Consider the following 14,672-nt stretch of genomic DNA (forward strand, 5'->3'; position numbering starts at 1 on the left):
CCTCCTGGTCCTCATCCTTGTCCTAGTCCTCCTTCCTATCTGACCTTTGCCATGGGTAGAATCAGGGGCTTCTAAGAAAACCATGAGGCTTGTTCCTAGAGTCTCCTAGGGTCCCCTGCCAATTTCCTCAGGGCTTGCTAGGGCTTCCTTGTAACAGTATGGTGAAAAGAAAGTACTTGACCCACTAAGTGTCAAGTACTTAGTATCTATTATATCCTTCAATCCTGGGAACAATCCAATTAGAGAGTTACAATTATTCCCTTCTTATTACTGAGGAAACTGGTTCAGAGAGGTTAAGCACCTAACCTAAAATTAAACACAAGGGGGTGAATTTGAATTCACGCCACTATCACACAAACCAAACCCATACACTTTCTTTACACCACTTAGGCTCTGGAAGCCCAGGGATCTCTGGTGACATTCTTAACTGTTCTGACAGCTTTGTAGAATGACTACCATTCATATGCAGTGAAAGGTGTCCTCTTCTTCCCTCTTCTGCAAGTAGGAGAGTTAAATTTCTCAGCCCTTCTCCGGAATGTAGAAACCTAACTTTTGACTTGCAAAGGCCTTCCTTAGAATGATAAAGCAAGATAGCCTGACTCCTGCTGACTTGGGAGGGCAGAATCCTGGTTTGCTAGGGGGTACTCAAAGAAAAATGCTAACAGTTATGGTCTATATTAGAGGTCAAAGTTTCAAAGGAATGTCAAAGGCGGAGTGTTTATTTTAGAGGGTCGAGGAAGGAAAAACAGGATCCAGAGAAAGACAAATTTCTAGCCCCAGATCACAAACTACTTACAACAATTGATCACAAAAGACAGAGAGAGACTGGGCCCAGATACAGATGTTTGGATTGAGGGGAAATGAAATGAAAGCACGGACCAGAGCAAAGTCTTCAGGAGAAGTTAAAGACCTTTGAGTAGGACTATAGCTCTAAACTAGCTAATCCTGCTGCATTCCCTAACAAACAGGGGAATGTTGGGTTCAGAGGAAGAAAGTAACCTGCCCAGGGTCACCAAATGAGATAAGTAAAGAGGTAACATGAGACTCCAAGGCCCTGAACATTCTCCACAGTTGGTGCTCTGCCTACCCTGCCAGAATGCCCTTTTCATCAGAAAAGGGATGTTTGGTGACCAGTGAAAGCAATGGGGAAATTAGGCCAAGGCTCCAAGGAAGCCTCAGACCACATTAGGCCAGTAAAGGAGTAGGGAGACCAGATAGGGGAACAGAGGACGTAGGTAAGGGAAAAGGCCTGGTGGTGCACCAGGAACCCAAATTCATTCCCACATTCCTTTCTGATTCACAGTTAACTGTGCAAACCTATGTTGGGACTCAGAGGTATTGAAGTCCCTTATCATTTCTTCACCAGGAGCTTCTTGCAGTCTATACGAGATCACTTGATTCAGCCATGTGCTTCTTAACAGAAGAGTTCCTAATCAAACACCTAAGGAGGAGCATACTGTACACTCTTGAAAGACCAGTCCTTCCTTTCCTGTGATAAACTGCTTATCAGTTGCTGCAGGTCTAACCTGAATCAGCACTGCTTTATTTTAAGCCCACCAAATCTTCTAGGATCTCTCATTATGAATCAGGCCTTCAAACTCTCCTTTTCTCCAAGCTAAATAAACCTAATAACTCCAGTTTCTCACTAGTTCTCTCTCACACTCTTTTTCCCAGACTATCTTCAAATGCACCAAATTTAGGCTTCTATGAATAGTTAATCGGGATGCAAACCACATATCCTTCTCAAGTCTCACTGCCATATCCTCTTTGCCCTCAAGTATCTGAAGAATCTACCTGTTCTCTGACAACACAGCACTTTGTCCCTTCAGGCCCTATTTGCATTTCTCCATAACCCAAATTCATTTCTAACCCCCTTCATTTCAGCCAAGTAGCCTTGGTTCTCATCTCCATCAGCTGGGACCTCAAGCAGCAAAGTCCTCCATAGCAAGCGGCTTGCAGTGGTGCAGGGGCTTGCAGTGGCACAGGGGCAAGAACATGAAACTAACAATCAGGACACACTTTTTTCTCTGCTTTCACCCTTGGAGAACTTACCTACTCTAAAACTCCAGTTTTGTTTCTCTGCTGATGATTCCTAAATCACCACCTCTGTGTAAATTCTAGGCACCACAGCTCTATTGTTTCTTACTATTTCTACCAGAGGGACAGCAGTGACTTTCTCTTATGACTTCTGTTTCTGTCAAGTGGTGTAAGGAAACTTTGAGGGACTGAGGCTTACTCCTGAATCTTCCCAGACTCACCTTTTCATACTTAATCATCTTCCTTTGGTTTGCCTTCCAAATCTATTCCCTTCTCTTCATTGCCTTTGCCTCCAGTGGACTAACACTGTTGTACCGTGTAGATGAATTTTGCACTCAATAATTTGTATCTTGCTTCTCAACTCTCTATTTAACTCATTGTTACCACATTTATCTTACTAATATACTACATTCAGTTCATCATCATTTGATCAAAAAACAAAACAAACAAGGACACCTGGCTGGCTCAGTTGATAGAGCATGCAACTCTTGATCTTGGGGTTGGGAGTTCAAGTCCCACGTTGGGACATAGATTGTACTTGAAATAAAATTTTTAAACCTTTTTTAAAAAAAGAAACATGCAATGTCCTAGAGAATAAAATCCCAGTTCTTTGGCCTACGTTTGAAGTGTCCTAAACTAGACAATATCCCACAGTAAACATTTAAAAAATTTTTTCTATACATACATTCTCATAAAAAATATGTTTTTGATGAAAAAATTAAAAAATTCAAACAATTTAGAAGTAAATAGATCAGAAAGTGAATAATCAGCTTTACTCCCTTCTTTTTCCAAGCCACTGCCCTTCCTACAGGTCACCTGCTCCTAACTTGCTTTCCCAATTTTATCCTTTGCTTCCTCAGCTCCAGCCAGACCAAGTCATGACAGTTCCTCACATATAGCATTCCCATGTAACTTCTGTGTCCCACTAGAGACCATCTTCTTTCTCCCTGAAATACTTTTGCCCTAACTATTGACTCTCCCTCTCCAAATACTCTGTCCTTAAGGTTTATTAGCTGCTCTTTGAAATTGCCTGCCAATTATTTGATAGAATCTAAATATCGCTACCTATGATATCTAGTCATTATGTCTTTTTCTATGTCTCAACAAGAGGGCTGACAAATCTCCTCCTTGGAGGTAGAACCATGTTACCACCTCTCAGTGCCTCTGTAAGACTCTCACAACACTCTGCATGTGGTGGGTGATTACTGTTCTCCTGACATTAAATAGTTCATGGAATCTCAGAGAAAGGAGACCTAAGTCATCTCCTAGAACCCTCTCACCTTGCAAAAGAGGAAAGTAATTTGTTCACGGTTATTTGCCTATAGGTAAAAGTCAAGATGAAGATAGATCTCATGTCTCCTAATTCTAAGTTCAAGCAAACCCTAGGTCTTTTGCTCTGGGGTGGATCCATACTATTCTCAAAACTAACTAGTGGGGCAATAACTCAGATAGGTAACTGATGGGCGAGGGCTTGGGTGTGCTATGTGAAATTAAAAAAAAATTTTTTTTTTAATTTTTTTTTCAACGTTTATTTATTTTTGGGACAGAGAGAGACAGAGCATGAACGGGGGAGGGGCAGAGAGAGAGGGAGACACAGAATCAGAAACAGGCTCCAGGCTCTGAGCCATCAGCCCAGAGCCTGACGCGGGGCTCGAACTCCCGGACCGCGAGATCGTGACCTGGCTGAAGTCGGACGCTTAACCGACTGCTCCACCCAGGCGCCCCGAAAAAAATTTTTTAATAACAAGAAGAAAAGAGGGGTGCCTGGGTGGCACAGTCAGTTAGGCTTCTGACTCTTGATTTGGGGTTAGGTCATGATCTTGTGGTTCATGGGATCAAGCCCCGCATCGGGCTTGGCACTGACAGTGCAAAGCCTGCTTAGGATTCCCTCTCTCCTCTCTGTCTCTCCCCTGCTCGCACTCTCTCTCTTTCTCTCTCTCTCTCTCAAAATAAAAAAATAAACACTAAAGAAAAAAAGAAGAAGAAAAGAGAAGAACATATGATGTTCCCAAACACACCCTTACCACTTAAGCCCAAGAAGAAGGAAAAGGTCAGTCCATTCCCTACTCTTCACTGCATGTCCCTTTCTATAGTACTCATTTTAACTTGGCTTTACCTGTATAAAAATATTGTAAGGCACAGGGATGCCTTGTTGGCTCAGTTGTAAGAGCACGCAACTCCTGATCTTCGGGTCATGATTTTGAGCCACACATTCGGTGTACAGATTACTAAAAAAAAATAAATAAACTTGAAAAAAATTGTTGTAGGGTACTTCAGAGTACTTTGGACTTCTTTTATTTCTGGAAACTCTAGTGCTCTTTTTATTGCTTTATGATTTATGCCTATTGTCCCAAGTATAAATGTAATTGTGCTTCCTTTCACACTGAAAAGTTTCCTGTCTTGATGATGGTTATACACTGATCCTATTTATAACCTATTTCATTCATTCATTCATTCATTTAATAAATATTTACTGAGCACCTACTCTTTTATAGGCATAGAACAAATGCAGGTGATACAGAAGTTCATGACACTGACAGGTCTCTCTCTGCCCTCATGGAACTGGCATTCTAATGAGAACATATACAATGAGCAAATAAAAAATTAAATTATCACACACTGAGATAGAAATAATTATGATTGTTATAAGGCAGCAACATCTTTAGATAAAGTGGTCAGAGAAGGCTTTCTGTGAGTTGACATTTAGGCTGATACTCAGATGAACAGGATCCAATTATAAAAGCTTCAGGAAAGCATATTCCAGAAAGAAGTGTTATAAACAATAAAGTCCTGGGGCTTCTAGGTGGCTCAGTTGGTTGGGATTCTGACTCTTGATTTCGGCTCAGGTCATAATCCAAGGTCATGCAGTCAAGCCCTGCATCCAGCTTCACACTGGGTGTGGAGCCTGTTTAATATTCTCTCTCATTCTCTCTCTCTCTCTCTCTCTCTCTCTGAAATTTAAAATAATAAAGGGGGAGGGTGCCTGCGTGGCTCAGTTGGTTAAGCGTCTGACTTCGGCTCAGGTCATGATCTCACAGTTTGTGGGATTGAGCCCTGCGTCAGGCTCCAGGCTGACAGTTTGTAGACTGCTTGGGATTCTCTTTCTTTCTGCCTCTCTCTGCCCTTCCCCCACCCGCTCTCTCTTGCTCTCTCAAAATAATAAATAAATAAACTTAAAAAAAAAATAAATAAAGCAATAAAGCCCAAAGCAGAAAAGAGCTTGAAAAATTCTAGGAGTTGATAAAAGCTTGATGTGACTAGAGCATGGTTTGTATGTGGTGGCATGAGGTGAATTTAGAGAAGCAGGCAGAGGTAAGATCATCCAAGATCCAGTGGGTCACAGTAAAAAAGTCTGAATTTTACTTCAGAGAAATGGGAAGCCACTAAAAGATTTTAAGTGGGGTGCTGATTGGATCCTATTTACTTTGTAAGAAAACTCATACTGGCTCATATGGAAAATGGACTGGAGAGAGACAAGCATGGAATCCTGAAGACAAAAGGGCAATTATATATTAGGCCAGGCAAGAGCTGATGGTAGCTTGGAATAAGGTAGGGCCAGTGCGACTAGAGAGAAAAGGAAAAATGAGAAGTATGTACAAATGAAGTAGAACCAATAAAATTTGCTGAAGCACTGGATGTGGTGGGTGAGAAAAGAGGAGGGATCTAGGAAAACTTCTGGTTTTCTAGCTTTAGTAAGTGAGTGGCAGATGATGCCACTTATGGACATCAGCAAAATGAGAAAGACATTAGGGCTAATGGGAAGATGGGAATCAAGAGTTTCATTTTACCTTATTTTATTTTATGTAGGCTCCATGCCCAACGTGAGGCTTGAACTCATAGCCCTGAGATCAAGAGTCACATGCTGTACTGACTGAGCCAGCTAAGAACCCAAAGAGTTCCTTTTAAACTCAGTCAGTACAGCACAGGACTCTTGATCCTAGAGTCATTAGTTCAAGCCCCACTTTGGACATAGGGCATACATAAAAAAATAAAAATGAATTGCAAAGAGCTCCATTTTAAGCATGCAAACTTTGAAAATATTCTGAGACATTCAAGTGGAGATATCAGGCAGGCAATTGGTTATTAAATCTGGGAAAGCTGACTAAATTAGAGAAGATATTTGAGATGGAGACGTAAATTTAGGAGTCATACACATACAGTTTTGAAGCCATGGGAATAAATGAGACTTCTACAAAAAGGAGGAGGTGAAGGGAAGAGAGTACAGGTTCAAGTCCAAAGAAACACACTTCTCCCACTGATGTCCACAAGTGCCTAATGAGGAAGCTAAGCAACTGGACCTCTTTTGCAATCTGGCAACAGACAGGTACAGACTTGTTGGCAGGTAGGGAAATAGATGAGCTGAACTTTGTGGGTTGGCATCTATCAATCTGTTCATTCAGTGAATGCCTTCTATGGGTCAGGGGCACAAAGATGAAGAGACATAGCCCTTTCCAATCCAGAAGGAAAGCACAATTGTGCCCATAAAAATGTGTTATATAGAAGTATTCCAGTGGAAGTATATATACAGGGGCAGTGTGAACACAGGGAAGACAACAAATGTCTGCCTGATCCAGAACCTAAACAAAGCTCATTCAAGTGAGAGGAGCTGGATATTACAAGGGCGCTCTGAAGCCAGAAGGGCTTTTTCCCCACCTCTCTTTGGTTGTTTGTTTCTGTTTTAAAGCAAATCTTGGGCCTCCTAGAATAAAGGTAAAATCCTGACAGGTTTGGGGGGGGGGGTGTAAAAAAAAGAAGGCTTTGGTTTTCAGACCATTGACAAAAAAGAACAGTCCTTTTGGATGAGCCTTAATCAGGTGTGGGGTGGGGGTAGGAGTTGGAGGAAAATGTGGAAGATGAGAGTGGTTTATTGCTGTTCACAACAAAAGCAATAAAATACTTTGCCCTGAGCAGCATAAGGGTCATAATCAGTATGATAAGCTATCATTTAACATGAGGAGGAAATTGAAGTTTCATTTCCTTGCTTTTGTGGCACCCCTTGAATTGGGTTGATGACACCATTCAGTCAGTCAGCATGAGGCCTGCCTTACCAATTTTGTTTTGCAAAACAAAGCCAGTCACGGTCAAACTCAGTTGGTCAATTCCATAGATTAACATGAGAGGCCCCAGGAAAGCAAGACAGCTGGGATAACTCTGGCTGGGAAATGATGGGTTAATCCTAGGCCAGCTTGGCAGGAAACTTCATAAGATCTTTCAGGTCCCTGGTATCCTCCCACTCCTCACCCCTCCAAGAGCTTCCCACACTCACTAGTGTCCTGGGGTTGACTCTGAATAATCTCCAGAGTTTGAAGGACAGGGCTGGGCTGAAGGTATGGATGTGGTTCCCCACTGTCATATAATTCTCCTTCTCAGTCTGATTGTAGACCCAGGCTGGGTAGTACTGTACCAAAGAAAAAAGTGTGACCTGAATCTATATGAGCACAAACTGGGAAGAATGAAATTGTCTCAAAAATTTGACAATACAAAATTTCTCTTGAATCCTGGTCTCTAATAGGTGTACACACATAACCCACAACCTAAAGAAAACACTGAGGATAAAAATACTGTTAAAGCTATATTGAACAGCCAGATATTTTTGTTGCCTCTATGGCTAAAATACTAGAAAAGAATTGTTGATTTTCCTAGAGGATGACCCAAACCCATCCCAATTCCTCTCCGTGACCAGAAGTTGTTAAAAACTGAGGCCACTTTAGAATAGCTCACAATTTGGAGATTTTCAAAGTTCCCATTTAGCTGAGATAATTCCCTTTTTCTCTCTTTCTGAATTCTGATGTTTCTGGTGAAAAAAATAATTCTGCCAGTAACACATAAGGACTGTTGAAAAGCCAGGAAAATCTGTATATGCAGTGAAGTTGCCTACATAATATGGCGGTTCACATTTCAAGGGAGATTAAGGTAATGTTTGATTTTAGTTCCCTAAAGGTTATATTTTTCCAAAAGTATTTATTCCTGCTATTTTTGTGATATCAACACAATTTAATTTTAATTTTCAAGTAATCAAGGAATGCAATTGGGCATTATTGGAAAAGTGTTGCCGATTTTGCCACAGATTTTACTATAATGCCATGCAAATCACTTCCTGAGCTTCAAAATCGTTACTATAAAAAGAATGGGACTGGATTCAAATGCATTAGATATGCACAAAACTTTTTCGGAATTCTAAAATTCTATTCTGAGCCCCTAAGTTTCTCTATCCTGACAGTCTGGCCTTCATATGATGTCTCATGCCAATTGCCATACAGAATAAATTAGAACTCCCTTTGGTTTCTAGAAGCTTATAGCCTGTAAAACAGCAATAGTAAGATGTTCTTCAAGTACATATGGTCTTATGATTAGATTTCAATAATTTGAATTTTGTGCTGAAGGCAGCTTATTTGTATATTATATTTTTTAAAAGGTTTACTGTTAAATTAATGCCACAAAAAAAGACTGCAGGTGGAGGCTGTTAACAGCTTATGATAACAGTCTTTTCAAAAGTGCTTCTTCTCAAGGGGCTCCTTGCATAGTAAATAGCACTCTGGATGTGATCCAGGAACCTGGCTCATCAGCCATTAGCTTGATGTGTGACCTTGGGCATGTCTCTTAGCTACCCTGCTTCAACTATAAATGAAGGGGTTGTATTATGTAGTTTAATATTCACTGGTAAAGCTAAGCAAGTGGTTAAATGTAAATAAAGGCATGAATGCCTTTAGTAATATGGAAAATGAAAAGGGATTTGGAGGCATTTCATTTGTGATAAAGGAAACAAAACTGTGATTATCGGCCCCCAAAAGCAATAGCATAAATGTAGGAAAGCTCCAAGTTCCACTCCACTGATTTATACAAAATAAGTCCATTAAATGAATGAACTTGGTCTGTACACAACACTTAGCAGGACCTATGAAAAAAACAAGGTTTTCTAGGTCTGTGAAAAAAACACCATGAAGTCATGGAACGGCTTTTGAGCCAAATGTAACTAAGTTAAAAACTGTAGCTCTAATAATTCCTAGTTATGGCCTCTAGACCCAATCATTTAAAAGAAATTTTTTAAAGAAATTTCTTAAGAATTTCTTAAGAAATTTATTTTGAGAGAGGGAGAGAGAGTGGGGGTGGGGGAGAGGGGAGTAGAGAAAGAGTGAATCCCAAGCAGACCCCACATTGTCAACATGGAGTCTGATGTGGGGCTCGAACCCACAAACCTGAATTGAAACCAAGAGTTGGACACTTAACCTACTGAGCCATCCAAGCACCCTGAGATCCATCATTTTAACCTCAAGATTGTTGTGAGAGTTAAATAATAAAAGTGCTTACTATAGCGTTTGGCATGTAATAGGTAATAGGAGAAAGTTCTTCCATTAATGGTGGCAACATAATCCATATATAAATGACTTAAAAATACAGGAGGTAGGGGCACCTGGCTGGCTCAGTCTAGTGGAGCATGTGACTCTTGATCTTGGGATCATGAGTTCAAGCCCAACATTGGGGCTAGAGTTTACTTAAGAAAAAAATTCATAATTAAAAACAATAATAAAATACATGAGGCAAATAATGATAGCTAACATTGACTAAGTGCTTACTCTGTGCCTCCAAGGTACTGTCGGGTGCTTTTACATTTCACATTTAATTCTTACAACAACCTGTCAGGTCAATACTATCATTATCCTCAATTTACAGATGAGGCAACAGTCTTAGAGATTAAGCAACTCCTCCCATGGTCACAGAACTAGGAAGTCATAGAGTTATGATACAAAACTGCTTTACTATTTCCAAAAGCCAAATGCTAAACCATTTGACCATATTACCCACTACATTATGTCTACGGAGTATATTATTAAGTGCCAGAGAAGTCAGAAATTAAGCATGAGTATTTCACAGGCACAAGAAGCAAGCATATTTTAGAGCAAAATTCTAGGAAATTGCCTTCTAAACTAGGAATTGCATAACCATAAAAGAGTAGGAGAGTCATCCAGTATTTGTGATGTGGGGATGCAGGAGTAAAGGAAGAGACTGGCTTCAGCAAATGAACACAATTAGGAATGAGCCACTAGACCACTCTAGCTAGAGCAGTGTTCATAAGGGCAAGTTCTGGTGTGATAAAGTTGGAAAGACAAGCACTGGCCAGTCTGTGAGAGCTCTGAATACCAGACCAACAAATATGTTACTATTTTCAACGCATTAGGTATACATGAGATACTCAACAAATACTTGTTGTCACAAAATAAAATGAATGTCAAACCTAGCTACTCAATGGAAGAAGGAAACCTATTTTCATCATGGGCAGTGTCTATTCAACTTGAGTCCCCAGGCCAACTAGAACAGTAACAAAGTATGATAGCATAATGTTTTTAAGTACTTTAGTCTGTGATGTGCTTCATAACTTCAAAAAATCTTTATCTTTTTCAGTTTTATTGAGATTTAACCAACAAACCCAAACCTTTATAGCAGCTTATGTTGAGGTCAGGAATACCAAACTCACTGGTAAAGATAAAAGGAAATGATGATCAAGAAAAAAATGAAGAGACTTTAAGAATGGAGCTGTGACAGTAAGAAAAGTAAAAGAAGATGCAAGGGTGTGGAGTCCAGGGAAAAGGCCAGCCAGGTGGCTTAGGAGAGCCTACAGTCAGGCCCTGAGAGTCAGGTAACTATTGAAAGAGCTGAGAGAAGAAGGCAGGTAGGGGTATCCAGACCTATGGGAATCTCAAGAAAAGGTCTGGCTTTCCATACACAATAGTGAATTCAGGCCTGGACCTATCGTATTCGCAATAGAAAGGGGGATGTAACATGGTGATTTGGCCGATGAGACAATACCTTAATAATATTACATTTTTACCTAACTCTAGTATTGTATTTCTCAGCACAAAGGTAACAATGGTTTCAAAATTTCATTTTCTTACACCCCTGAGAGGCATGAAGGAACTCATAAAAGTTTGCCATTTGTGTGCTGAACTTGCATCTCTGAAAGGTGCAAACAGGTTAAACTAGACTAGAACTTGGGAGTCCTATCAGATGTAGTATTTTATTTCAATTGAACTTTGAAAGGAAAGACTGAAGCTTTAAAGCCTAAAGATTTTCAACTGGGATATTTAGTCTACAGCCAGTCATCAGATGGCTAGAAGTCTGGCATGACTAATTCTTCACAGTCCATTTACTAAATGACACATTATAAAAAAGCAAGTACCACTGAAAAGGATGTGCTTGTTTTCAAGGCCTCAGCTTCATTGTAGACTGACTGTTTTATGTTGGTCCTTGTCTAACCATTTTATGGTGCAAGAGGCTCTAACCACATATATATGTTAACGACTCCTTGAAATGTTCTCACATTGCAAGGACCAGAGACACTAGATAAAGTCCAGAGAGGCTGTCATTCTGGCCTCAACATAAAGGCCACCCAGAAGGATCAGGGTTTTACAATCTTAAGATAAGACTTATTAACCCCTGACATGCTTATTCTCATACAATAGCTTAACCCCTCTATCACACAATTACAAAACTTGTGCTGAAAAGTAACCAGATCCCAGAAGAATTGAGAATGCTAATTAAGTAAGCTCTGAATGGCTGCTTCAAAATAAAAAGCTGAACACAGAGAGTAGTAACAGAAAGTTTAAAGAAGGATCTAGAAACTATAGTTCAGGTGACAGACACATTGTTGATAATCTGTGTCTTTTAGGGGCTTTGTCTATTTCATCTAATTTGTCAAACTTATTGGCATAAAGTTATTCATAATATTCCCTTATTGTCCTTTTAATATCTATAAGGTCTGTAGTGATTTGACAATATTGGGCCCAATAAACAGAATTGGTTTAAGAAAGAAAAAAGGAAAAAAAAAAGAATTGAGGTTGATTTGATAAACAATATTGAAACCATAATTCTTCCAAGAGGCATTCCACCCACTTCAGCTAAGAAATGCAGATGAGGCAAGTGGGGGAGGGGCAGGGGAAAAAGAAGTTTTTTATGGTTCTAGTGATGGGGCTGTCGGTCAGATTAGCTGCCCATTTGTCTGCAAGCTGCTTTCTCCTCCCATTCGGTGTTACTGGCCATCACAGTGCAGCTGCTGGCCAGGAAGCCTGAGGAAGGGGCTCCCTCTGGAGCTGATGGCAGTGGCACTTTGGAAAGTGCTAGCAGGGGGTGAGCTATAAAAAACAATTTGGTTTGGGGACAAAAGGTATCAATCAAAGCAATGTCATCAACCCTTGATTTGGATGGGAGAGAACTTTTTGGGTCACCTTGGAAGCAGGAAAGGGACAATATCATTTTCTTTAGTTATCCTAGTCTAGTGGACTCAAGGGTCTAATTTAATAGGAAAGCCATGCACGACTGGTCCACAAAGCTCCTCCTTTAGTCATGTCCTTTGGTGAGGTAGGAGAAAGCTAACTCACACTATCTCAAATTGCCAGAAATCACTGGATTCTACCTTTAGAAGTAAATTCTGTTAAAGTTTCTCCTAAGTCTGACAGGGCTTTTGGAAAGCAATTATGGATCTAAAATGAAAGGAATAAAGTTAGGATAGGGACTGCTGTTAGTAAGGGGACTAAGGAAAAGCATTTTGCCTTCCAGGCAAAGCATCTGAAGTGAGAGAAATAGCAAACAAAGAATTGGGCCATCTCTGAATTAAGTCAAAGCTTAATTTAAATAGTTCTTACAAAGAGCTCCATAAAAGCAGTAGTAGTATTTCTGAGCTAGGCAAGCACTTCTCGAAAGTATTTGTGACACTTTCAAATCAAGGTAATCTGTAGCACTCTTCTGCCAGGGCATATACACTACTGCCGGGAGCTCTCTTCTTCAAGCAATATTCTACCCTTCAAAACCCTCCAAACATATGCTGAGAAGATATGCCCAGGTTAGACATGTTATGCCATGTTTCCTGGCTAAGTATAAGAAGACTGGTAACAGGCACGGGAAGCTTCTAGATGTTATCCTGTATCTAAACTTCTACAGAAGTAAAGAAACATCTGAACCATTTAGTTCCAAATCATAACAGAATTACATGCTTGCTTGCTTTCTTTGGTCTCTTGGAGTCCTGGAGAAAGGAACTGAATTGAAGTGATCTATCTTGATTAATAAGGATATGACACTATCATTCAGTGTGAGAGATATGCATTAAAGCACTTAACGATGACCTGTATGGGCACAGTACTCTGGTACTACATAAAAGGTTGGTCAGAAAGTGGTCTACTCCTTTCTCCAATGATCCAGGAAGTAAACAAAAAGGCGGTCTTCTTGTTTTCCTATTCACCTTACGCTACCCTTTGCAGTATGGCCCATGAAATAATAACCTAAAATTAAGGAATCCTGTGGCTAACTATAAATGTTTCCATGTGCATGTATTTTTATCTATCCGATTTCCCAAACACATCTCAGATTAGTCTGTTTTCTCTCACCCCACTGCCCCATTTTTAAAAAACAGAAGACTGGAGCTGACTTCTAGAATGCAATTTTTCTGCCATATATAATGCTGCCTCTCTTTTCCACAAAAGGAATCTCTTGTGGTGGAAATGACCTCCTGAAGCTGTCACACTGGACTCTGATTGTAAAATTTGCTTTTTCCTATGTGCTCTTGTCCATTGCTCAAAATACAACAATCTATTACTTACCTTTGTTATTAAGATTTTGGTTGGTCTTCCCAACACTGATGCTGAAGGTGTTTTGAATACAGCAGGCATATTAGTCTCAGGAGGAATACATCCAAAAATTCAGATATACGCCAGCACTAAGACCTTGTAAAACATCTTGCCCATAGAAAGTCTATTAATAAAGAAATGTTGCCAACAATTTTAATGTTGACATCTATTAAGATGTTTATCTTTCTCAACCTTAGAAAAAATTACAAAAGCAGTAACATGAACACTGGAGAAATGCAACTGGAATTGTACTGAAAATACAACTAAGCAAAAATTAGAAAAAAAAATAAAACAGCATCTTCCCACCTTCCAGACATTTTATAATAATAAGATATATAATAAGTGGGTATCCTTCCACATCATATTCTACATGTATATGCATATATGTATTTTTTTCATCAAAGTAGGATTACATTGTGCATACTGCTTTGTAATGTGTTCTTTTGGGTTAACAATCTTTACCTTCCAAGATAATACATTTTCATCTCATCTAATACTCAGTCTGAATTCAAATCTTCCCAGTTGTCTCTTCAAAAAGATCCTTTGCCCCTTGTCTGTCTAAACCAGGGTCCAATCTAGAAACAAGAATTGATTCTGATTATGTATCTTAAGTCTCTTTTAATCTAAAGTAATCCCTTTTCTCATGACACCAATGTGTTAAGAAGATGGGGGCAGCTGTCCTGCCGAACATCCCATCTTCCAAATTTTTCTAGGTGCTTCTTACATTTTTTTTTTAAAGATTTTATTTTTACACAATTTCTATACCTAATGTTGGGCTTGAGCTCACAACTCCAAGATTAAGACTTGCATGCTCCACCGAATGAGCCAGCCAGGTACCTCTCTAGTTGCTTTTTTTTTTTTTTAAGTTTATTTTTGAGAGAGAGAGAGAGAGGCAGAGTGCAAGCTAGGGAGGGTCAGAAAGAGAGGCAGACACAGAATCTGAGGCAGGCCCCAAGGCTCTAAGCTGTGGGGCTTGAATTCACGAACCATGAGACCATGACCTGAGTCTAAGTTGGATAC

The sequence above is a fragment of the Lynx rufus genome, unplaced genomic scaffold, assembly GCF_022079265.1.
Source record: "Lynx rufus isolate CCGP_SWC_20201006 ecotype Redwood Valley unplaced genomic scaffold, mLynRuf1.p SCAF_1, whole genome shotgun sequence".
Lineage (NCBI taxonomy): Eukaryota > Metazoa > Chordata > Mammalia > Carnivora > Felidae > Lynx > Lynx rufus.